General features: G+C 43.7%; 1 long non-coding RNA gene across 1 annotated transcript; it reads left to right on the top strand.

Annotated features, from left to right (window-relative positions):
* The first annotated feature begins 4,638 nt into the window (after positions 1-4,638).
* LOC111762209 (uncharacterized) lies at positions 4,639-8,714 on the top strand. The gene is made up of 3 exons (XR_002795379.3): positions 4,639-4,988; positions 7,838-8,230; positions 8,378-8,714. It is a non-coding gene; the product is annotated as an uncharacterized lncRNA (long non-coding RNA).
* Positions 8,715-25,783: the final 17,069 nt, after the last annotated feature.

Raw genomic sequence — 25,783 nt, forward strand, 5'->3', positions numbered from 1 at the left:
CTCATTTGTCTCTACTGTTTCCCCCTTTTATTCAATGTCTTTTTCTAGTTGCATCACCAGCTGTTGCTTGGTAGAAATCCCTCGGCACCAGGGAGACTCATCCCTGGGAGTCATATCCCATGCTGGGGGAAAGGTAATGCATTTACATGCTGAGTTCAGCTTAGAGAGTGGCCACATTTGAACAACACAGAAGCTCTCAGGAGGTAATTCTCAGGCAGCTTGCAGCTCTAGGTCTAGTCGAAATTTCCAACACACAAGCTCCAAAGCATAGCCATGAGTATCAAGAGCCCATCATTGGACCATCCTTCTTTACTGGTCTTTGCCCTTGCACTTGGGGGATTGTTGCTGCCCCAATGGGAGTGCAACAGAGTTCCCCAGAAATGGGAACTCAGCACTCCCTCAGTTGTTGTGTGAAACTCTACCCATTATGTCAATACCCAACAAACATCCTAACATATCTATATACCCTACATGCATGCCCTGGATAACTCCCTCCCACCCATACATCCCCCACCAATGACCCCCCCATCAGTGCTCCTCCCCTGCCATAGTTGAACCCCTCTATGATCCAAAACTTCTTCAAAAATGAAGTCTAAAATATTGCCAAATCCAATTGGTAGGAAAATGAAACAGTAATGATAGGTTTAAAGATTAGAAATAGAATACATAATAATTTAGAAAAACTAAAATAAAGTAAAAAATAAATTTTTTCCATAATGCATTTTTTAAATTGTATTTTTTGGAAGATACATAGATCACAAAAAATGTTACATTCAAAAATATGAGGTTCCCATATACCCTACACCCAACCCCACCCCACTCCACCCACATCAACAACCTCTTTCATCATGTGGCACATTCATTGCATTTGGTGAATACATTTTGGAGCACTGCTGCACTGCGTGGATAATAGTTTACATTGCAGTTTACACTCTTCCCCAGTACATTCAGTGGGTTATGGCGGGATATATAAGTCCAGCAAAATAAATAAATAAATTGGGTTATTTTAAAAAAATGAAAAATATCATGATAAATTTTTGTTTGATGTTTTGCCTTTCATCACTGCAGTAGGGGTTGCCCTGTATGTACAGTGGCAAGTCAATATCTTCCATTTCTTCCTCAGTGTCTACATTCTTTTTTTTTTTATTCTTCAAAAAAGTTTTAGGTCACAGTAAAGTCACATATAGAACATAGGGGACTACCATATACCCAACATCAAACCTTTTTCCCCCTTCCCTGGCAATGATCATTTTACATGTGGATGTTACATTTGCTGCAAGTAATGTACAGATATTGAAACATAGCTATCAATCATGGTCCCATTATGGTTTATATTATGTTTTATATTTTAGACTGTACACTTTTATAATTTTTTTGGTTACATTATGGTTTACATTTTAGACTATACACTTTTATAGATTTTTGGTGAAGTTTAACATCACCTGTATCCATCATTACAGTATCATGTAGAACACCTACATTGCCCCCCGTTTCTCCCTCTCCCAACTATTCTACTCCTCTTACTTCCCCTCAGGGCCCATAGTGATGACCATGGGCAACTGCTTGAAGGACAAGATTGCTAGATACTTGCAACAATGCTGAGGGCTTAACACACTAGTCTGTCCTCCCCGATTGGGAGCAACCCATTAAGCTCAGATCTTTAAAAAGAGGCTTTACACATCCTTGAATATCCAGGGGTATATAGAAAAGCATGCATGATGTGGGACAATCCATTCTCATGCAGGACTGTCCTGTGCATTGCAGGATGTCTGGCATATGTGGTTCTTGACCATTAAGTGCCAGTGGTGTTATTGTGAAAACCAAAAATGCCCCCACAAATTTCCAACATTTCCCCAGGGGGCAGTATCACCTTGGTTGGGAACCATCACTGTAGAATAAGACTCCCAGGCTATAAGCCATTAGAGGCGTCAATTTTGAAATCCTGGGAGGCTCATAGACATTGCAGGAGTTTGAGGGGCATAACCAACTCTCTCCAGTCTCCAAGGCTTTTCCAGTTGTCCTTTGGTAGATCTGTCCCAAGTAGGCCCCCTAGAGTCCCAGTTTAAAGAAGATTTGTGTATCCTGCATTTAATGCCTAAGGTAAAAAGTCATGTAGGAGATGCATCATGTTCCTGGACCAATTGGTGACAATTATGCCATAATTTCAATGATATCCCTACCCCTGCCCTGAAAGCCCCATTTCCTTTATCTGTAAGACGCTTCAGACGTTCCAGTGAGGAGGACACTACTAATTTTTCAGCCTGTCAGGTCAAGGGCTGGAAGAATGCATGCTGAACATTTTGAACCACTAAATACTACACACCTTGTACTTCATTTTCTGTCATGGAGTATAGCTAACATTGGAATGATTATTATATACCAAGCTATATATCAACTTTGTGCTACATGCTTTACGTGTAGTATCTCACTTAATTCTCATGACAACACTATAGGGTAGGTAGTAGGTACTATTACTATGCCTAGATTTTGATGAGGTGACTGAGGCATAGAGAACTGAAGTAACATTCCCGGAGTCACATGGATTTTAACCCAGGTATCTGATTCCAAAGCTGGAGCTCTTAATCAGTATAGCATTCTGCATCCAATGGGGGAGAAAACACTTCTGTGGAGACTCTGTGCCTTGAGCATAGGGAAATGGTCCAGCCTACCATTGGCTAGATGCCTTTCGGAGTTCAGCCTGCCTGGGGAGACGAACGGTGGCCTCCTGTATCAGTGAGGTTGCATTCAGTGTCAAAGAAAACACCCTGGGTGGTATTTTCAGCCTTGGTTAAATGAGTCTCACCATCATTAGGGTATTAGCTTTTCTCCCCCATGAGTTATATCCTAGCTGCAAGATGGCTGCTACAGCTCCAACAGCACAAGAAAAAGGAACAGGTGGAGGAAAAAGGATTTTGTATGGCTTTTTATCCCTAAAAGATTCTCTTTTGTACCTTATTGGTCATAACTGATTGACCTGTTATTGGGAAAGGGGAATGATATTACCAATAATGATCAGACAAATCATTATTTATCCCCTTGGGTTCTGTTGCCAGAAAGTTTCCACCCTCCACAAAATCAGAGTACTACTAGGAAAGAAAGGGGATGGCTTCCAAGTAGACAATAGACAATATCTTCCATTCCTTCCCTGTGGGATGACTGGATGGTCCCAAATTGGGTAATAATGAGGGATTATGATGGTTTTAAGGAACATAAAAAATGTTTTTATGGTACCCCCATTGATGATGGAATCTTGTGTTTCTAGCTACCCAATCCTGAGGACCAGAAGTTCCCTCATACATTCTCCCCAAAGATCTCAGGAAGCTAAGACTCCTGGGTAATGTGCCCAGTGCAAGAGGATGTCTTTGATGACCTCAGTCATCATGGGGGTATTTCTACTGCCATAACAAGGCCTGGTTTATTCCAAATAGTCCAGAGTCTATTGGTAGCCCATTGGTGGTTTCCTAAATGCCCCATACATGCAACCTTTGTCTGCCTATGCCCACTGTCCCCACCATGAACAACTTCATGGCCATCAATGCTGTTTCTAGGCAAGATTTGGGGATGAGCATTCTGGTCTCCTGTGTAAAGCAAGCAAATATGACAGATCAATATTTCACCAATAATAGTTATCGGTGGGCTTCCTCCTTTGCCCTGCATTCAATGTATTTCTTTACTTAAATCTTGATAGACCTTTTCCACCACCTCCACCCTAGACAGCTAGACCTGAGCCATCTACTTCTCTGAGGGTATAAAAATTCGTCATTTTAACTATAAGCCAACTCTGGCTGATGTAATTAACTGGGGATTTTAGAGGAAGCTACATAAAGCTTGCAGACTCAGAAGACAGGCTGGAGAATCAGGCTTCGAATTCGGCAGGAGCAAAGTCAGCTCTGAAGGGTGAGGAAATAGGAGCTGCTGGAACAGTCTGGGAAAAAGATATTACTGCCTGAGGAATGAATGCCAACCATTTTCAGTTCAACTCTACAGATCATTCAGAATCTGGGCATGATCAATTTCAGAGGGATTGCAGCTCTAAATGTGAAAGGAAAAATCAAGACAGTTTTTAGAAGAAAATAGAGAACACCTTTTGGTCAGAGAAGGTAGGGGAGGGTGTCAAGCACAAGGCAGACTTGTCACAGGAAAGCTCTTGGTCCAGGGATGGGAACCAGAGGCAGGGCCTCTGTGTAAGTTAGAAATTCTCCACAAATAGAGATGAAAAAAATTATGATATGGCCTGCACATCTTGACTCTAGGTGATTATTTCTCCCTTAGCATCTGTGACTTAGTTTTAAAACTTTCGAGGCGCTCTCCAAAAAGAGTTGAACATTTCAAATGCCAAGAAATTTTCAACCCCATTTTTCTCCTCCCACACAACATAATTGACATTCTGGCCACAGAACTCGTGTGAAACCATGCATGACATGAAGTAAATTGTCAGCTTACTCCTAGTTTCTGGCTGCAACACAGTCTTGTTTTGGCTATGTTCCTTCAAGCTCAGCCGCGGTTCAGACTTTTCCTGCTACAGAGACAGGAGCCAGACACCAGGGTCTGTGGAAAAACTGGGTGGGGGGGGGGGGCCACCAAGGTAATAAAAACAGGGTTCCCGCCCTCAAGAACATGGATCCACCATTACACTCAAATGGAGCACTGTCCAAGGTACACTGGAGTGCCCCAGCCTGCTCCTCAGCTCCCTTCTCTTCCTCCCTAGAGAATTAATTCACCATGCCTCACAGTCCACATTCTTCTAAAAGTTGATGACTCCCAGGTTTGTCCTCCAGCTCTGGCCTCTCCACTAACTGCTGACTCAAATATTCAACCGTCATCAAAATAGTCTCACCTAAATGATGAAGAGGAATCTCAGATTCACCATGTCTAAAACAGGACTGATGATGGTTCTCCAAGACTCACCCCCACCTCAGTCTCTCCATTGCAAGGAGTAAACCTCAATTCTTCTTTTTTCTTCACTCTCCACATCCAATAATTGCTTGGTAAGTTCCGTTGACTGTACCTTCAGACTATACCCCAAATCTGACTATTTCTTATCACCTCTTCCACCACCACTTAGTCCAACTCACTGCTATCTGTCATCTGGGCTAGTGCAGTAATCTTTCATCTGGTCTTGCTGCTTCCTCCCTTGCTCCTTATATCAGTGATGATTAGATTGTAAACACATTAATCAGATCAAAAGCCACTCCCCTGCTCAACTCCCTTCAGTGGCTTCCTTTCTTACTTAGAAAACACGTCTAATTTCTTAAATGGCTGACAGGCTCCTCCATAGCCTGGCCCCTGCTTGTCTACCATTCCCTACTCACCTGCCTCCACTCCTCTAAGCTCATTCTGCAACACTCCTCCCCCCTGCCCCGCCATCTTCTTTAAGGTCTTTGAATGCTTGCTCCAGTCTCAAGATTTTTATACTTTTTCTATTATGGATCATTCTTTTTTTTTTTTTTTAAAGATTTATTTATTTATTTAATTTCCCCCCCTCCCCTGGTTGTCCGTTCTTGGTGTCTATTTGCTGCGTCTTGTTTCTTTGTCCGCTTCTGTTGTCGTCAGCGGCATGGGAAGTGTGGGTGGCGCCATTCCTGGGCAGGCTGCACTTTCTTTTCACGCTGGGCGGCTTTCCTCACGGGCGCACTCCTTGCGTGTGGGGCTCCCGCACGCGGGGGACACCCTTGCGTGGCACGGCACTCCTTGCGCGCATCAGCACTGCGCATGGCCAGCTCCACACGGGTCAAGGAGGCCCGGGGTTTGAACCGCGGACCTCCCATGTGGTAGACGGACGCCCTAACCACTGGGCCAAAGTCCGTTTCCCCAGGATCATTCTTTATTATAATTTCTTATACCTCATTCTCTCCCTTGATGCAGGTCTTTACTTAAATGTAAGGTTGGTTTTTAAAAAATTTTATTTCTCTCCCCTCCCCCCTCTCCCCTCCCTCTTCCTTCTCCCACCCCAGTTGTCCGTTCTCTGTGTCTAGCTGCTGTGTGCTCTTTGTCTGCTTCTGTTGTTGTCAGCAGCACCGGGAATCTGTGTTTCTTTTTGTTGTGTCATTTTGTGTCAGCTCTCCGTGTGTGCGGCGCCATTCTTGGGCAGGCTGGACTTTCTTTCACACTGGGCGGTTCTCCTTACGGGGTGCACTCCTTGTGTGTGGGGCTCCCCTATGCAGGGACACCCCTGCATGGCAGGGCACTCCTTGTGTGCATCAACACTGCGTGTGGGCCAGCTCCACACGGGTCAAGGAGGCCCAGGGTTTGAACCACGGACCTCCCATGTGGTAGACGGACGCCCTAACCACTGGGCCAAATCCGCTTCCCAAATGTAAGGTTTTCAGAGGTGTCTTTCCTCTACCTTGTGTAAAATAGTCCCACCTCTTCCCACTATTTACCTTGTGTGACAGTTTGAAGCTGGTGGATGGCAAAAAATCATGTCCTCAGGGCTAATCCATTCCTGTGAATGTAGGACCCTTTGATTGGGTTGGATTCACTTGGGGGGCTTTGCGTAAATTACTTCAGTGAGACATGACCCAGGGTGGATCTTAGTCATCTTGCTGGAAACTTAGATAAATGGGAGAAATCTGCAGAGACACAAAGAAAAAAGTCTGAGTTGTTTTCCTCTGTAGTCCCACAGCTGCAAGATTAGTTTCCAGGTAGTCAGTGTGGGAAAGGGAGAGAGTGGGGATGCATGAGGAATGAGGCTGGCAGCTTGGTCACGAGGAAGATAATCTGTCTTGGTCAGCACCTACTGCTACTTAAAATGATATATTTGTGCAATTATCTCTGTTTGGTTTATCGTTTTATTTTGTTTCCTCCCTTCCTACTCCCAGGAATGCAAGTTTTATGAGGACAGGGACTTTTGTTTCTTTCACCTCTATGGCCCTAATGCCTAGTATGTAGTTTAATAAATATTTGTTGAATGAATGAGTGAATCTTCTAGAACTAGCCTTTTACAGACCTATCTTCTCTGGCAAACGGGAAAGTGAAGATAGCTTTTACCAGCCACTTATCCTAGTTAGAATCCCAAAGCACAGGTTTGGCTATGGAGCTCATGTGAATTTGCACACTGGTCACCAGAGATAATTGCAAAAGAGCCTGTCGTCTATTGCACTGGGACTGAGAACTGGCCCCCAGTTCTGTAACCCACATTCAGTTGGAGAACAAGGACTTTAGATGTTTTTTTAAAAATTTCTCTCCCCTTCCCTCCCTCTCTCGGGGCATTCCGCACCACTCCTGGGCAGGTTGCATTTTTCACAAGGGGTGGCTCTCCCTGCGGAGCATACCCCCTGTGTGTGGGGCTCCCCTACACGGGGGGGACACTCCTGCGTGGGAGGGCACTCCCCACGTGCACCAGCTCACCACACGGGTCAGGAGGCCCTGGGTTTGAACCCTGGACCTCCCACGTGGTAGGCGGACGCTCCATCAGTCAAGCCAAATCTGCTTCTCCAATGACTTTACCTTAACCTTCCTGATGGTATTCTAGAAGGAAATCATCTCACCTAAACAAGATTAGGCTTGGCCCATGAGCATTATTTGGGTTGGTGATAAGAGGGTTTGAATGCAGCCCTGGAGACACGGGATATGCTACAGGAGATGTCCCTATCATACTTGTGCAGTAGACCCAGACATGTGTGGTCAGAGAAGCAACCACTGGAATGACATGGGAGTTACATGGTAAAGGCTGGAGAGGTGCCAAAGAAGGGTGTTGGGTCAGTCAGGTTTTACTGCAATGATTCCATTTGTCTGTAAGGGCTGTTAAAAAACCAAAACCAAAACAAACAACAACAACCACCAAATTTCACTGGCTTAACACAACAATAGCATATTTATGTTTCTCACTTAACAGGTCTTCAGGTCACCTGGGGTGTCTCTGCTTTTAGCCTGTGGACCCGATTCAGATTTTCCCCGCACATCTCTCATGCTGGGACGAGCAGCTTCTCACAGCAGATGGCAGAGGTTCAAGAAGCCAAGCCAAACCATGCAGGCCCATTTGAAACCTCTGATCGACTCACATCCATTAATATTCCATTGATGAATCACACAGCAATGCCCAATATCAGTGGGGCATGAAAACGTACTCTGCTTACTCTAGTGGGAGACACTGCAAAGTCACATGGCAAAGGAGGAACTGAAGAATTGGGAACAGTGATACAGTCCCCCACAGGCCCCTCAGGGCTATTTGGAGGCACAAGTGAGTTACCATGGAGACGTCTTGAATGAGAAGAGAGAAATCTCAATGGTAAGAGCATGGAGCCAAAAGAGTGTTCCTTTGTCACTGTTGCTTTGATACATATTCTTTGATTTTTACCCTCCAGGCTTAAAGTTGAGTCTCTTCTCAGCCAGTGGGTGCTCAGATTAGTGGATGATAAACTTCTGTCTCCGGCAGGACCTAACAAGGCTGAGAGCTAGAGCACATGAAGCTTGTAACTCCTAAAGGGAAGGGCCACACACCGTGAAAGGCAGCTACCAGGCCTGGCAGGAGAAAAAAAGCTCCTGGGAATTTTTCAGGTTTGTTTAAAATTAGAGGTAAGGTTAACTCTTCCTTGCCTTGCATTTACCAGCTTACAAGAACTTTTTTTTCATGTCTAAAAATTATAGCAACATTTAGTTTATCCAACTTGGTAGAGGAAAGAGGGTTCTACAAACCTGGTATTTCCATTTACTGGAAACTTGTGCTTTAAGTGCCAAAACTGTTTATTTTAACCGCTTTTAAAAAACTGAAATTGGTCTCTCTCTCTCTATATATATATATAATGTATTACCTGGTTTAAAAACCAAAGGGACCTAAACATAGTTCAATCTTTTTAAATGACATACATAGTATTTATCTTGTCTATTATTATGCTACATAGCAGTTTCTCCTCTCTATTTATCTCTGTTCTTTTTGTATTCATCTTTCACTTCCTTTTATCATTTGACTTGTTTCTTTTTTTTTTTTTTAATCTCAATTTATTTTCTTGCTTGTAATCTATAATGGACAAGGAAACGAATTATCAAGTTTCATAGACTCATATGTTGAGACCCGCACACACAAGGCAAGTCAATATTTGATGAAGATGGCCTTTTAAAACAGTAAGGAACAAATGGAAAATTATATATACAAAATGACTTCCTTCATCACAAGTTCTGGAATTATTTTTAAACACTATGAAAGTATTAGACCACTTGGAATATAAATTATAAGCTTTATATCATTGTTAAATTTCCTGAACTTGATAATGTACTTAAGGTTACATTAAAAAAATCCTTGTTCTTAGGAAAAGTTGCATGGCAGTAGTAAGTATTCAAGAATCACAATGTATACAATCTTCTCCCAAACGTTTTGAAAATATAAATATTTGGCTTAAGCCAGCAGGTGGGGATATTTGTCATAGCAACCCTGGCAAACTAAGACAAGTGGTACTCTAATTCACCTCTGGAGGAGAATTCTTCCCAGTGTGTGTTTGCAGGTCACATTCTCTGGACAGCTGATGTGGAATGCTTAGCTTGTAGGCAGGGCTGGAAACAAAAAGATTTCTCCATGCATCCTCATTCTCTCAGATCCTGTGGTTTTGGTCTTTGGTAATCTTAAATTTCCAGATTAAGCTCTGTGCTCTTAGAAACATTATGGAATGGGGTGGGAGTGGATTTGGAATTCCTTGAAATTTCCAAAATGTGGTAGGTATGGACTGCTGCCTGAGTCTGTGAATCCTATGTACTCTTTGGTTTTGTTTTTTTTTTTCCTATGTACTCTTTGGACTCTTTAAAAGTGAGGCCCAATAGAGTCTGATTGTTGAAGAAATTCGATGTTTGAGGTCTTAAAAGAATTCTACTCATTCCAGTGGGTAGTTCCATCCATCCAGACAGCATCTGCTCAAGTAACCCTGACTCTACCAGGCACCAGAGTGAGAGCCTCAGGAAGAAACGAACTAAGTAGGAAATTAGAGGGGAAGATTTGTGGATTATACGTAAATATTTTGCAATTTTAATCTATATGAATTTTAACATACAAGGTCAAGAGAATTAAAATTTTTAGATATAAATATTTTTTTCTGATATAGTCATAATACCAGGGAGAGTGTATTCAAGTCTATGGCATAGATTATGCATTTTGAAAGGAGTATCTTTTTGTTGTCATTTGATTTAATTGTATAATCTCTAGTGAATTTTATTGGACAATGTGACTGGGCATGTCTGGGATAGGAAACAGAATATGGAGCACATTTTTGGCTTATTTGTGGTTTATTTGGCAACATCAAGGTCTAGGTGTTAATTTAATGAATGGACGGTCTTAACCCATAATAGAGGCTTCTAAGGACAAAATATAAACTGTCCACGAGACAGGTCTACAAAACAGCAATAGTTAGTATTGGGAGAATGGACTCATGAAGGTAGAAGCTAAGAACGTTCTGGTAAAAGCCTGATCTCTTTTCCTGGGGAAGGGGTTAGGATTGGCAGTCAGTCAGGCCCCTGTGGAATTTGTACCAAGAACAAAAAGCTACAAAATATTTAGGAGAGCAACACTCCTCTCTTCTCTCCCGCTCCTCTTCAGCTCACTCATCCCTGGAGAAGAGGACTAAGTTGCGGGATTGTTCAGGGTTTTTTTTTGTTTTGTTTCATTTTGCTTTGTTTTCAGGAAACAATGAATTGCTATTTCGGTATGCAGGCACATTTTAGCAATTAGTGGTCCTGAACAGAAAAGTGGAAAAACATGGCAGTTAAGCCCCCCAACTTCAGGGCCTTGCTGTGCACACTGACTTGTTTCTTAATCTCCGCTGAGGATGGAGAGAGGCAGCAGCCCCAAAGCCAAAGGATGTTCTGAAATTAAGGTTCTTTTTGTTCCAGTTGTCAGATTCCAAACTAGACCCAGATGGATTGCAAACATGACCAAATGAGAGCCCTGTTTGTATTAAACTTCTTCAATTTTTAAAAGCAAAAGCAATTAAAAGAAAAGGACACAATTCATTAAGAGGGATTGTGTGTGCTTACAAGTGTCTTCATGTGGCCTTTCTCCAAGTTGAAGCACCAAGGACTTGGTGAGAGCTGCCAGGTCTGAGTAACCCTGGTGACTGTTCTTTTCACCATGTTCGCTCTAAGCTAAGAGTTATGCATCAGCGATGATGACAGCAGAGGGTGGTAGGGCTGAGGACCCAATTTTTCATTTCCCAGGCTGGTGCAGAGTAAAGAAATATGGTTCCAAAATTAAACGATGGAGGGAAGCGGATGTGGCTCAAGTGATTGGGCTCCTGCCTACCACACGGAAGGTCCATGGTTTGGTTCCCTGTGCCTCCTAAACAAGACAGCAAACTGGTGCGATGGGCAGGTGCAGCAAGCTGACACAACAGGATGCTGCAACAAGAGACACAGGAGGAAAAACATGACGGGAGACACAACAAAAAGCAGGGAACGGAGGTGGCTTAAGTGCTTAGGCACCTCCCTCCCACATCAGAGGTCCCAGGTTCAGTTCCCAGTGCCTCCTAAAGAAATAAGGAAGATGAACAGACACAGCAAGTGCAAACAACGAGGGAGCGGGGAGAAATAAATAAAATCTTAAAAAAAGAAAACAAAAACGAAATAAGGGAGACTCTTTCCAACCTTACCCGATGGCAGAGCAAGGGAGTGTCGTGGAAAGGGTTGGGTGGTAACGGTGCAGGAAGGGACTGCAGGAGGAGGAAGGAAAAAGCAGCGCCCCTCAGTAAAGGTGGGGGGAAGGAGGAAGAGTTAGAGAAAGTCCTGAAAGAATGCCTCGCCAAAGGCCAATTTCAGAGGGGAGCAGGGGGATGACAAACTATTCCATGGCCAAGGGTTATATGTGTGTGTGGGGAGGATGATGCCTAGGAAGTGGGGGGTCATTTAAGACTTATAAAAGAAACTGGGAGTGCAAATCACCCCCACACACCCGGCAGTAGTCCCACAGGCTGCAATCTGAACCCTTCCCATCTAGTCTAACAAGCCACCCCAATCTGGAGGGCTGTAGCAGGGAGGGAGCAAAGGAAGAAGGTGGGGAAGGGATAGAGGAGAGGGCAGAGTCCGCAGGCCATGTAATCAGCAAGTGAGGTGTCTCTTCACAGTGGAGTTAGATGTGCCCCGCTGGTTATGATGGGAACCAATTTAAATCTACTTTCTTGATCCCAGAAGTTCAGCTACGTGGGCAGTGGTTACACTCGACAGTATGATCTGTTATAGCACAACTTACATATTTCAAATGGACAAAAAAATTAGAGTCATTCATAGTATCTTAAGATGAAATGAAAATAAAATAGGCGGCGGACTTGGCCCAGTGGTTGGGGCTTCTGTTTACCACATGGGAGGTCACCGGTTCAAACCCCGGGCCTCCTTGACCCGTGTGGTGCTGGCCCATGCACAGTGCTGATGCACACAAGGAGTGCCATGCCAGGCAGGGGTGTCCCCTACGTGGGGAAGCCCCACTCGCAAGGAGTGCACCCCATAATGAGAGTCGCAGAGCGCGAAAGAAAGTGCAACCTGCCAAGAATGGCGCTGCACACACAGAGACTGACACAACAAGATGACGCAACAAAAAGAAACACAGATTCCTGTGCTGACAACAACAGAAGCAGACAAAGAAGACGCAGCAAATAGACACAGAGGACAGACAACTGGGGTGAGGCGGGGGGGGGGGGGGGGGTGGTGGAGAAATAAATAAATAAAGCTTTAAAAAAATAAAATAAAAAATAAAAAGATGAAATGCCTTTGGATAGTGCAAGCTCTGTCTCTGGAAGAGGATTCTGGGTTTCACAGTGACAAGGTGAATGTTGGGTTTGAAAAGCAGACAATGCAACAGAGAGGAGCTGCTGGGCAGGCAGGCCTGGGACCGCAGTATGGGTGTCGCTGGAAAGGTAATTGCTGAATTTGGGGCTGGAGCGTTTGAGGCGTCATCTTTATTGAGCACTTTCTGTGAGACACACTGGTGGATTGGTCTGATTTAATGTGTAGAATTGGGCCAGACAAGAACTTTCCTTTTAAGTTTTGTTAAAATGTCTGTATTTGGGAATTACAAAGGACTCAACTAAAGGTTGACGTACGCAAGTTTGGCGCCGCCGCCAAAGTCTGACATTCTCACCTGTCGAACAGTCCTGATGCAGCTTTTGGAGGACTCTGTACCTGTAGATGCGTCAGTGAAGAAGCTGTGTAAATGCTGGGTGAAAGAGGGGTGAAATGAGTAAAAGAACGCTTTCTGATTTTCTTCTCCTCGCTATGGTAAGCTGTAGTTTACTTTCGAACCACCAGGGGGCAGATGGATTTCGGTCCCAAAACGCGCTTAAACCGGGCCAGGAGCCAGGCTGGGTAAATTACTCCCAGGTGTGCAGGACTCTGCCTTCTCATCCCGCAGGCGTATTCATTAACCCGTAATTGGCCAAATGTATTATGCCTTTTTGACTGTTAGTTCTACATCTTGTTTTTAAAGACACTGCATTACCACATTACATTTAACTCTTGATTATTCCAAATTGATGCTTTCATTTGAGAACTCTTTTGGCTGTTTGCTTCTTCCTTATGTATCTAATTTTAGGTCATTTCGTCTGTCCTCGCCAAATACGGCAAAAACTAAGTGGGAGAGGAAACTACCATTTGTCCTCGATATTGTCATTAAAGACCATATCATACACACAAAAAACCACTACTCCCTTGTAAGCAGAAAGAAAAGAAAAAGGCATAGAAAGTCCTAGAAGCAACATTCCATCTTTTTTGGGGGGTTGCTTTGTTTGTTTTATTTTAACGTTGTGAGCAGATGGCCCAGCTACACCAATAACAAGTGAAGTTAGAGCTTGCAAGAAAATAGCTGGAGGTGGGAAGCGGACTTGGCCCAGTGGATAGGGCGTCCCCCTACCACATGGGAGGTCCTCGGTTCAAACCCCGGGCCTCCTTGACTAGTGTGGAGCTGGCCCGCGCACAAGGAGTGCCCTGCCATGCAGGGGTGTCCCCCGAGTAGGGGAGCCCCACACGCAAGGACTGTGCCCCGTAAGGAGAGCCGCCCAGTGTGAAAGAAAGTGCAGCCTGCCCGAGAATGGCGCTGCACACATGGAGAGCTGACACAGCAAGATGACTCAACAAAAAGAGACACAGATTCCTGGTGCCGCTGACAACAACAGAAGAGGACAAAGAAGAATACGCAGCAAATGGACACAGAGAACAGACAACTGGGGCGGGGGGGGGGGGGTGGGGGTGGGGGTGGGGAGTAAGGGGAGAGAAATAAATAAAATACATCTTTTTTTTTAAAAAAAGGTAATAGCTGGAGGGAGATGCAGGAAGGTGGACTATTTCTCCAGGTATGATCTGCCTACCACCAGCTTCTGACCGCTTAGGGGAGAGAGTCTATTAAAAATGCAGATTTCTTGGGGAGCGGATTTGGTACAATGGATGGGACATCTGCCCTACCACATGGGAGGTCCAAGGTTCAAACTCCGGGCCTCCTGACCGGTGTGATGAGCTGGCCCACGCGCAGTGCTGATGTGCGCAAGGAGTGCTGTGCCATGCAGGGGTGTCCCCTGTGTAGGGGAGCCCCATGTGCAAGGAGTGCATCTCAAAAGGAGAGTCGCCCAGTACGAAAAAAAGTGCAGCCTGCCCAGAAATGGCGCTGCACACATGGAGAGCTGATGCAGCAAGATGATGCAACAAAAAGAAACACAGATTCCTGGTGCCACTGACAAGAATACAAGCGGACACAGAAGAACACACAGTGAATGGACACAGAGAGCAGACAACTGCTCTGGGTGGGGGGTGGGGGCCAGGGAAGGGGAGAAAAAAAAACTAAAAAAAAAAAAGAAATAAAAATGCAGATTTCTGAGCTGCATCCAAGCTTAATGAATCAAAATCTGGACTTCTGAATCTACATTGGTATCAAGTGTCCTAGTTGATTTCTTATGAATATACATTACATTTGAGACTAGAGGTAAGCCTCCTGGGGTGAGGAAGGAGGGGAAATGTGGCACTAAGGGAAAATATTTCTTTTTAGGCTTCAAAGACCTTACCCTGAAAAAGAAGTCACACGTCCTAGAGAGTTGACCTGTGGACAGCAAAGTGACCCATGGGCAGCTGGTTCTGAGGATGGACAGGAAAGGCTATGGGGCCATAGGAGCCCAGTGAGTCATTATTTGGGACCAGCTAGAAGGGAAAAGGGAATTACTGGACAGCCAGGAAGTTTTTCTGAAGCTTCCCTGAGGATTTTCTGCTCTCTGTCACACAAATATCCAGAAACCCTAAGCATAATATCCAACACTACTAGAAGTACCTGCAGAGCACCTCTCAAAAACTCTGCTTGCCCCAAAAGCTCCCATACCAGGGGAAACACACTTCCTAGAATTTCACCAAATATAATTCATTTGCCCAGGATTTCTGTTTTGTGCTTAAATCTTTTAAAATGCAAATCCCTTTGGGAAAAATTTAGCTTCTATTCCCACATGTTTTAGTCAGCTAAAGGGATGCTGATGCAAAATACTGGAAATCGGTTGGTTTTTATAAAGGGTATTTATTTGGGGTAGGAGCTAACAGTCACAAGGCCATAAAGCCTGAGTTACTTCCCTCACCCAAGTCTGTTGCCATGTGTTGGAGCTGCGAGGGCTCAGCCTTCCTCTTCCAGTCTCAGCTGTAGCTGGACATAAGGCTCGGCTCTCTTCCCAGGGCTTGTTTCTTTCCTGGCTCAGTTGCTCTGATCTCTCTGCAAGGTCAGCTATAGACTACTATCAGGCTCTCTCTCTTCCTGGGGCCTCTGCTGTCTCTTTTCCTCTGTGTGCTCCTCCTGTTTATTTACTTCCCAGGGCTCCTGCATCAAAACGCCAACTCCCTCCTCTGCCGTCATTTTCTCTGGGAGTCCCTATCCACCAAGGGAGCAGGTACTCAATGTCCTACTGGTGTGGCAGAATCAAAGCCTTAATCATAATTTAATTTAGTAAAAGTGAAAACCTCTGAATTTTTTTTTAGGTTTTTATTTATTTTTATTTTTTATTTATTTCTCTCCTTCCTGCCTACTCCCCCCCCCCCCCCATTGTCTGCTCTCTGTGTCTATTTGCTGTGTGTTCTTCTGTGTCCACTTGCATTCTCGTCAGCGGCACTGGGAATCTGTGTCTCTTTTTTGTTGCGTCATCTTGCTGCATCAGCTCTCCATGTGTGCTGCGCCACTCCTGGGCAGGCTGTGCTTTTTTTGCACAGGGCAGCTCTCCTTGCATGTGGGGCTCCTCTATGCGAGGGACACTCCTGAGTAGCACGGCACTCCTGGCACGCATCAGCCCTGCACGTGGGCCAGCTCACCACACGGGTCAGGAGGCCCTGGATTTGAGCCCTGGACCTCCCATATGGTAGGCGGACGCTCTATCCGTTGAGCCAAATCCGCTTCCCAAACCTCTGAGTTTAATACAATCTAATATGCCCAGAGGAACAGACCAATTTATAAACACAATCCGATATCTATGTTTGGAATTCATAAACAATACCAAACTGCTACACACTTTAGAGGAAATTTGCTTATTACCTCTTATTACAAAGGTGTGATCTCTCACACTAAGAAAAATAAAACATTGAGACTTGAGAGGAAAAAGTCATTTTAGAGCGAGGGAAGCTTGCAGGGTGGGAAAGTGAGAACTCAACATCGATCCTGAGACGCTGTAAGCAGGACAAACTTCAGGAGCTGTTTTTCATCCTGGAGGGCCTCAAGTCCTGGGATATAAGAAATAATGAGTCCTTGTAGCAGGAATGAATTTTAGGCTGCAAACTCCAGAATGGAAGATGTATAACTTTCCTTAGGTTTCTACAGATCACCCCAATTCCATGTTAAGTCCCTGTACCCCACTATAGACTAGGTTATGCTACAACAAGAAGCAGCCCTCAAATGTCAGTGGCTTATTGCAACAGAGACTTATTTCTTACTTATGCTTTGTGTCCACTGTGGGTTACCAGGGAAACTCTATACTTGTTAAAGTCACTCTGGGATCCAGGCTGGAGGCCTTATCTCCACACATGCTTCTGAGGTTACTGTGGCAGGGTAACAAGAAAATGTGACAAGTTGTACTTAGGCTCTTAATCTTCAGCCTGGGTGGGACACATCTCACTTCTCCTATCTTGCTGGCCAAAGGATATCACATGGCCATACCCAACTTTCCAGGGGGCTGAGAAATGCAAGTCCTACCATCTACCAAGAAGGAGGAGAACAGGAAATTTGTGATCTGCCCTAATGACCACCACAATCCTCATTTCACTAAGGTAGTAGAAGCATATTCTAAATCAATTGGGGTCCCTCTCTTTGTCTGGGTTCCAGCTGAGATGGTAGTAAGAGGGATCACACAGCATCACGATAGTGAGGGCACCAGGACCTCAGTAATCATCTGCTCTAGGTGACTCTCCTGAGACATCCATCTGATCTGCAGTTGTCTCCCCACCTTGTTCCAGTTTGCAGCGCTCCCTTACAGCCAGTGGCTTTGTTGACCAGTACACCTGTGCCTCTCTAGGGCAAAGAAGAATTATTCTACTCTTCCTGGGCCATACTAGGGCACATAAGCTCTCTGACACTGGGGTGGTGGAGACTGCCAGTTGTCCCTACAATATCTGTTCTCCCCTTCTATTAAAACAAGACACCCAAATTTTTAGCTAGGCACATATTACACAGAGTAATCACTATATTTCTCAGCAGTCTTTGAGGTTTGGTGGAGTCATGAGACTAGATTATGGCTATTGGGATATAGGCAGAAGAGTATATTTACAACATCTGCTAAGGATCCTTAAAGGGAGATTTTGTCCCCTTCTTCCTGTTTTCCTCTTTGCTGCTGTCCGGCAATTGATGAGAAGGCTGGACTGTGAGCAGTCATTTTGGACACTGAGGAGATATGGGAAATAAAGGTCACAGATAGCAAAAAAGCTCAAAAGGGGGACCAAGAAAACTCTCGACCACTACTCACTGCTATGTGAAAGACAAATGAACTTCCTGCTTGTTTAAGCCATATTCCAGGATATTCTTGCAGGATATGAAATAACAGAAGCATAGCAAGAATTTCCTGATGTGGCAGGAGGTGGATCCTTGAGTACTGAAGAGGCCTTTTCATCGACTTAATGTTAGAAACGGCAGTGAGTCTGCAGCTCTAGACTCCCCTGATGTTACCTGTGCTCAATTCTGCCCATTTTCAGAGAGGAACCAGGAAGGCATCCACTCACCTGCGTGAATCCTGGTCTGGTGTACACCCTTTACACTGTTTGTTTGCTGGTTCAGAGGCAAACTAAAGAGAAAGCCACCTTGAATTATGTGGAAGTTATCATTCACGTCATTCTTTGAACGTGCCCTGGACTTCAATGAAATGACTTGTCTTTGTTTCGGTTCTCCACAAAATATCCTGCAATAAAGATTTGATTGTAAACAGTTTATTCAGGTGGTAATTCCATGAAACTCCTAGGGGGGTGTGGAGGTGTGAGAGAGGGAGGGGAAGGAATCCAAGAAAGAGTGTGTCAGCCAGCAAGTTTCCATGGCAATTGGAGCACATTCCCAGAGGAGGTGCTGGAAATTGTGTAGACCATGCCTCAGAATTATCCCAGCTGAGGGGTTGGGAAGCTGAGGCCCATGTCCACTGACTTCCTGTTTCCCCTTCGGCCAAAGGCTGCATCTGGGCACATTAACTTTCCAGCACTTTAGGATTGTTCCCTGTCCAGGCTAAGCAAGCTCCCGTGGCCATAGAAGTCTTTCAGCAGAGTCTCTGGAGTTTGTAGTAAGCAGCCTTCAGGATGCAGTGGTGAGGACCCAGGGAATATAGGAAAGACATATATGTCCCCTCTGACTCTCCTTTAATCCAGTCCCCAGAGTGAAATCAGGATAATTTAAGAAAGGGGGGAAAAAAGTCTCTTCTTTAAGAAAGGAATCAGCTTCTTTGAAAGTAAAACCATGGAATAACTACTGAGAACTTCTGTTTTTCTGGTTACATACAGTTAAGTTGATCTTGTCAAGACCATATACATAATTTGCAGGGCCCAATACAAAATGAAAATATGGAGGCCCTTGTTCAAAAATGTTTAAGAATTTCAAGATGGCGGCAGCAGAGTGTTAACCCAGTGCGGGGCCCTTCTAAGTGCCAGGTCCTCTGCAATACGTGGGTCTTAGGCCTCTCAGCTGGGCCTGGTTCCTGCTTTGGAGTATCTATAATCCTTGTAAGCTGTAGGATTTTTTGGCAGGTCTGAGTACTATAAACTCAAAAATTCCATTTCAGATTTCATTTTGGTTCCACTCTGCTTTCTTTTATGGATTGTTTCCAACCGCTGATAACTAACACTGTAGATCCAATAAAATTAAAGCTTTCTCAAAAGTGCCTCAATGTCTTTCTGTTTTTGACATGAAACTGACCCATTCTTGGATTAACTTCAAAGTAAAATATGTTGTAGATAATAGCATGAAGTTACACAACACAGCTAGCATGGAGGACAGATTTCTTCATTTCTTCAGTTGTCATGAGTTCCAGCTTGCTCTGCAGCTCCCTGGCTGCCCTTTTCCTCTTTCCTGGGTCTCATTCCAGGGTAAGTCTAGTGACTGAGAAAGCTTTTCTCATTAGGCCTACAGCAATCCCAGCCATGGGCTACCACGGGTCCAAATTAGAAGCAGTAGTAGCTGGAGTCAGGGAAAAGTGTTGGAAATAGAGAAGAAAGGGTTGGCTCAGATGGAGTGAAAATGGAAATTCCCCAAGTTTGGGTGATTGATTGAATAAGGGAGATGAAAGAGACAGGGGTGTCTTTTTCATCTCAAGGGGTGTCTCTCATCTCAAGCTAGATTTCTGACTATGTTCTCAAGCTTGAACATTGTATCATGCATTTATATATTGAACAAAGATGTAATGAATTCCTACCACATGTCAGGCAATGTTAGGCATGTTCAGGTACTTCTGTCCTTCTGCCTCCTTATTTGGCAAAATCACATTAAATCATTCCTCATAAGCTCAGTTCTAAATCTGATTTTCTGCTTATGAAGTCCAGCTCTCCCTGACTCAAAGTGGCGACATCAAATCAAACCAAACTGAAAAAAACAGAAGCTTAAAAACTGCTGCGTTCCTTACCTACTAAACATACTAAACATAAGTACACAAATTTAAATGACAGAAACTCATAGAACAGTATGCTCGGAGGAGTGAATTTTACCAAATGTAAATTACTTCTCAATTTTTAAAGAAAATTCAACTCTAAAGCACAGTCTCTCAACGTTGGCACTATTGACATTTTGGGCTGGCTCAGTCTTTGTGTGGGGGGCTGCTGTGTGCACTGCTGGGTGTTTAGCAGCAATGCTAGCCTCTTCCTACTAGATGCCAGTAGAGTCTACCACCAATCCCACTGTGACAGACTAAGGATGTCTCCAGACATTGTCAAATACTCCCTGGGCGACAATATTGTCCCACACCCCGTTAAGAACCACTGCTCTAGAGGGACACTAAGTTGTTCTGCTAACTCGTTGGTATCCTTGTAAGTCTAAGTACTAAGAAATGTGTGCTCCGTTGCTAACGCTTGTCCCATGGGATATCAAATCATATTACATATAGTATAATGTACATCCAAGTATATCAATTCTTCTACCCTAAAGAAAATGCATTAAGAAAAAAATGTTAACAGGTACTAATGGGATTGGCACCTGGAGTAGGAGTTGGACTCCAAGAGGAGAAAAAGGGAGTGAAGTTCTTTCCAACTTGTAATTTTGGTCTGAGCTACCTCCTTGACCCCAGGCATGGCAGGTCTAGTATGGTAGGGGAAAGGGGCCCAGCATTCTTAGATTGCATACGGCTCCTTTATAGGGTCACCATCATTATACTAAAGGGTTAATGGGTTTTCTTTTCTATCATGAGCAAATTTTTTTTATTGTAGAAAATAAATATCTACCTGGTAGAAAACATTAACTGACAGGAGCAGTTAAACAACTATTTAATGTTATAAGCATTTAGTATCAGTTGTGAGGTGTCATCCTTAAAAATGTAGGCAGGAGGGAGTGGGTATAGCTCAATGGTTGAGTGCCTGCTTCACATGTACAAGGTCCTGGGTTCAATCCCTGTTACATCCTAAAAAAAAAAAAACTAGGGTAGGAGAATAGTAATCTATTTGCCCTGTATTTCCTGTAACACTTTTGCCACCCTCTTCCAAATTCAGTTCACTTTTTGAGTTTTAACAGTCCAGTACTGAAGGGAATGAAAAGGACTAGAAAATAATCTGATGTAAAGGCAATGCTCCAACCCTCAGGACTCCATAAAGATTCCTCCCACTGGGGTAAGTGGAGTTGGAGCAGATGCCCCTGTGGCAAGCAGGTGGTGGAGAACCAGGTAAGAGGAACCTGAGCTTGGTAGGAGTGCGGGAAGGGAGAGAGAAGCAAAACCCCTGTGAGCAGAGGAAACTGTGCCCTTCTACCCAGATACAGCCCCAGGGATGTGGCAAGTCCTAGAGTGAAGAACGCAAAGCAAAGTGTGACTAGTCAGATGGAGCCTGATATGATTGTATTAGTTATGATAGATAACATTGGTCTGTGAGTGCCCAGTGATATAGAAACAGCAACTTAAGGTAAGTTCTGCTCTCACCTAACAGCTCTCTCTGCCCTGGGCTCTGCTGGCTCCCTACATTTCTTTTTTTTTTAAGATTTATTTTATTTATTTATTTTTCCTCTCCACCCTTTGTTGTTTGTGCTTACTACCTACTCTCTGTGTCTGTTCATTGTGTGCTCTCTGTGTCTGCTTGTCCTCTTTTTTGGGAAGGAGGTGCCCAATTGCTTGGCCCACCTCTCCGGGCTGCTTTTTGTGTCTCTCATTGTGTTTCCGTGTGTGTCTCTTCATTGTGTCATCTTGTTGCATCATCTCGTTGTGTCAGCTTGCTGCATCAGCTTACTGTCTTGCTCATCTTCTTTAGGAGGCACTGCGAATCGAACTGAGACCTCCCATGTGGTAGGTGGACATCCAGCTGCTTGAGCCACATCCAGTTCCTGCTCCCTACACTTTCATGTTTACTTCATAGCTCTTATCATAAAGTGATGTGTATGATTAATTAGTCAGCCATCTCTCCTAATGGACTAATATCTCTTTGAAGGCAGTTGCATAAACTGTCAAACTCATCATTATAGCCCCAGTGCCTAGCACATGTTAAGCAGGCACAGAATGTATATTGAATGTGTAAATGAATGAGTAAGTAAATTAGATGGAAATTCTTCACTCCAGTCTCAGGCATTTGGGTTCAGCCTTAAAAGTGTTTATACAATGAACGGCCTTAAAATCAGTGCTCATGGAACTGGCAAGGAGAGGGTTAGTTTGATGAGTTTCACTGGGAAAAAAAGAAAAGAAGGTCTAGAAACATCTTGTTCATGGAACCATACAGGAAGAAAGGGGAGACAAGCATAACTCCACTTATATTTCTTAGGATTAACATATTAAAGCAATGAATGCACATGATTTTTAAAAAATCCTATTGTACAGAGGTGTACACTTGTTCTACTTTGCTAAAGCTGTTCAAGCAGATACCATAAAATGGGTTGCTTTTAACAATGGGGATTTATTAGTTTACAAGCTTACAGTTTTGAGGGTGAGAAAAATGCCCAAATCAAGGCATCATCAGGCAATGTTTTTTCCCTGAAGACTGAAAACTGGCTGCTGGTGATCCTGGACTCCTCTGTCAAATGGCAAGGCACGTGGTGGCATCTGCTGGTCTCTCTCTTTTCTTCCTGGTTTCATTGCTCTCAGCTTCTTGCTCCCCTGGAATTTCATTCTCTTATAAAGGACTCCAGTAAGAGGATTAAGACCCACCCTGAATGAGGTGGGTCACATCTTAGGATCGACTCACCAAAAGATCCTACTTAAAATGGATCTACACCCACGGAATGGAGTAACTTTAAGAACATACGTTTCTGGGTCCATACATCTTCAAACCATCACAACACCTATCTCTGTGCCCAGTGTTCTACCCAGAAGCAGTCACTTGGTTTCAGTTTTTAAGTCTTCTGGTAATTACCTCTGTGAGTCTAAATAATATGCTTATACTAGCATTTCTTGGTTTATCAACTTTCGATATTATCTCTTGATTTCCTGTTTTGAAAGATAAGGATTTAGCTTGCTCATACTCATCTTGTTATTTTTGGTTCTGCTGTTTGGTTGCTATTGTAACATTAAGCAATGGATTTAAATCTCTATTTCTTGTTCCAATTATTTTAAACAGTATCTTCTTGACTTCCCTGTAAAAGGAAAAAAATCTTGCCTTCCCTTAATCTCTCTTCTTCCTTTACCTGACATCTGTAATTTTACTTTCACACTGTCAAGGCTGGTAAGATTTGTCTTACATTTTGTAATTATAATTTACTCCTCCAGGCTTCTTCTGTATAGTTTGATTCTAAGAGGTGAAAACCTCTGGGGGAAGAGGGAAATGAGGAAAAGAAGTTTGGGGGTTCGCAGGAGAGAGGGCCTGACCCGAAGGGACCACCTAGACAGGAATAAGAGCTTTTCATTAAAGGACTTTTTTTCAAGGTCCTCCCTGCTCATTACGTGTGTCCAGGAGCTAGGCAGGCTGTACTTCCCATTGACATCGTGGAGAACTTCTCTTCAACAGTAGAGAATCCCTCACCCAATGTCGTGAAAGCTAATTGATGTAGGCTATGGGTGGGGGCTGTGCATCTCTTTATAGATAATCTAAGCTGTGTGTATCTGACAGTGGAAGCTGCAGCCCTGCCCTTCGACTCCAGTCCCCAAAAAGCAATTAAGCCATGTAGGCTCTATAAACTTTAAATACAAGGAGGATGCAAACCAAACGCGTTAAAAGCTTACCTGGAATGTGTGGGGTTCATGTTAAAAGCTTACCTGGAATGTGGGGGATATGTGTTAATTCAAGCTTACCTGAAGGAAATAACCTATTTAATACTCAGATAAAACACTTCAAGAAACTAACAAAAAGACCTTTTGCATATAAGCACCGTTTGACCCCCTACTCTTCTATCCTCTGTATAAAAGGAACCTAGAAATTCTATTCCGGACTTGGGTTTTGGATAAAGAAGATTCCAAGCCCAGCTGGTCATAAATAAATTCATTTTTTTCCTTCCCAAAATTATTACTGAGTCCTAGCCTTTCCATACACAATAATTGAACCTCTCTCGACGTCTACAACATAATGACTCCTGTCCATCCCCCAAACTTTGCTCAGCCCCTATTTGACTTATCTTATATAGATAACCTACACTTCATAACATCTTGGGATTTCAGTAAACCCAACGACAAAGAAGCTATAGTCTTAAAACTCATTGGGTTGAGTTCTAGATATTGGTCCCAAAAATAGAGGAAAGGAAAAGATACCAGCTTAAGACTACCCACCTACCCACACATGGATTGGAGCAGTGTTAGATATCGCCCTTCCTGTATAGACCTTTAGCTGATTCTCTTGTTTTCCACCTCATTTCTCCATCTTGCCTCCATCATACCTATCAAATGGAGGGAGACAATTCTCTATGGTGTTTCTACATATTTTATTTGCCCTATATTTTATTTGCTCTGGACAATCATTTCAAAATTCCTTGCTAGAAAACATCCTTGGAAGCTACAGATAAGGTCACTACCAGTTAGTTTTGTTTTGTTTTCCACAGACAGCAAAGAAGTGGAACTGGGAGACATAATGTGCTCTACTGCAGGTCTCAGAGATGTACTCTGTAGAATGGTTTACAGAACACCATTCCACACATTCTTGTTTATAGGGGCTGGACAGAAAATGCCTATTAGGCTCCTTTGCAGCTAGGGTTCCTCATATGACTGCTATTCCTCCAGGCATACTCACCTCGTGAGACCTCAAGTTGGAACGAGGCTCTGACTGAAGGGAGGAGACTGGACCTTCTGACAAGCACCACTATGGAGGGTTTTGCTTCTTTGGGAACAGCTGTGGTAGAATTTCTATCGTTTAATGTCTGATGTCGTAGGTATTGTTGCCGCTAGCCCATACAGCATTTCTATATTAATTAGAAAAAGATATCTAACCCTTCCTTAAGCATCTTAATTCTAGCTTTTAAAAATTATCATTAGTATACTGATATTCAGAATAAGACATCATCTGTTGGAAATTGTAATCATAAGCAAACAAATCCAAGATGTTAACAATGTTAATAGTACCCCCTGGGATTATCAAGAGCGTCCTGGTCAGAGATGCTAAGTGGCTCATGGTGGCAGTAGTGGGTTATTGTTAGAAGATTCTAATAAGGTGGCTGTGTAGCATCCCAGACTGGATCCCGAATCCTCTCTGAACCACTTTTGGCCACCTAAGACCCTTTCTATAACCTCTTTCTGCTTAAACTACCTGGAGAGTGTTTTATCTACCACTAACAACTCTGATAAATACAGACACAAAAGAGAGCGATGGTAGCAGCAGTGAGGAGGGGGGTAGGAAAACCAGATGAATCTTTGGGGTCTGTAGGGAAGTAGGAAGGGCTCTACAGGAAGAAACCCAGGAATAGAGAAGCCAGCTTCCTTGAGTGGGTTCCCCATAAAGGATTCACACATATACATGTAGGGAAGGGCTAGAAGTAAAATAGAGGAGAAGAAATAGTTTTATTTGAGAAATAATATAGAGATTTGGAGTCAGCGATATCCTTTTTATGGGGCATTATGCTTTGCAGTTTACTAGTTGAACGTTTTAAAAATAAATATATAATCCCATCAGTTTACTCCAGGGTTGGCAAGGAAGTAGCTAGCTGTCTGCTCCATGTAACAAATGGATAGTTGACAAAGCACACACACCACGTCTTGGAAAAATGTCCTTTACAGGACCCACACGGGGAGCTAGAGATTTAAAGTGGTCTTTGGGGTGGTCTCTGCTCTATTTGGCCAGCTTCCCCCCACCCCCA

The sequence above is a fragment of the Dasypus novemcinctus genome, chromosome 2, assembly GCF_030445035.2.
Source record: "Dasypus novemcinctus isolate mDasNov1 chromosome 2, mDasNov1.1.hap2, whole genome shotgun sequence".
In the NCBI taxonomy this organism is placed as follows: Eukaryota; Metazoa; Chordata; class Mammalia; order Cingulata; family Dasypodidae; genus Dasypus; species Dasypus novemcinctus.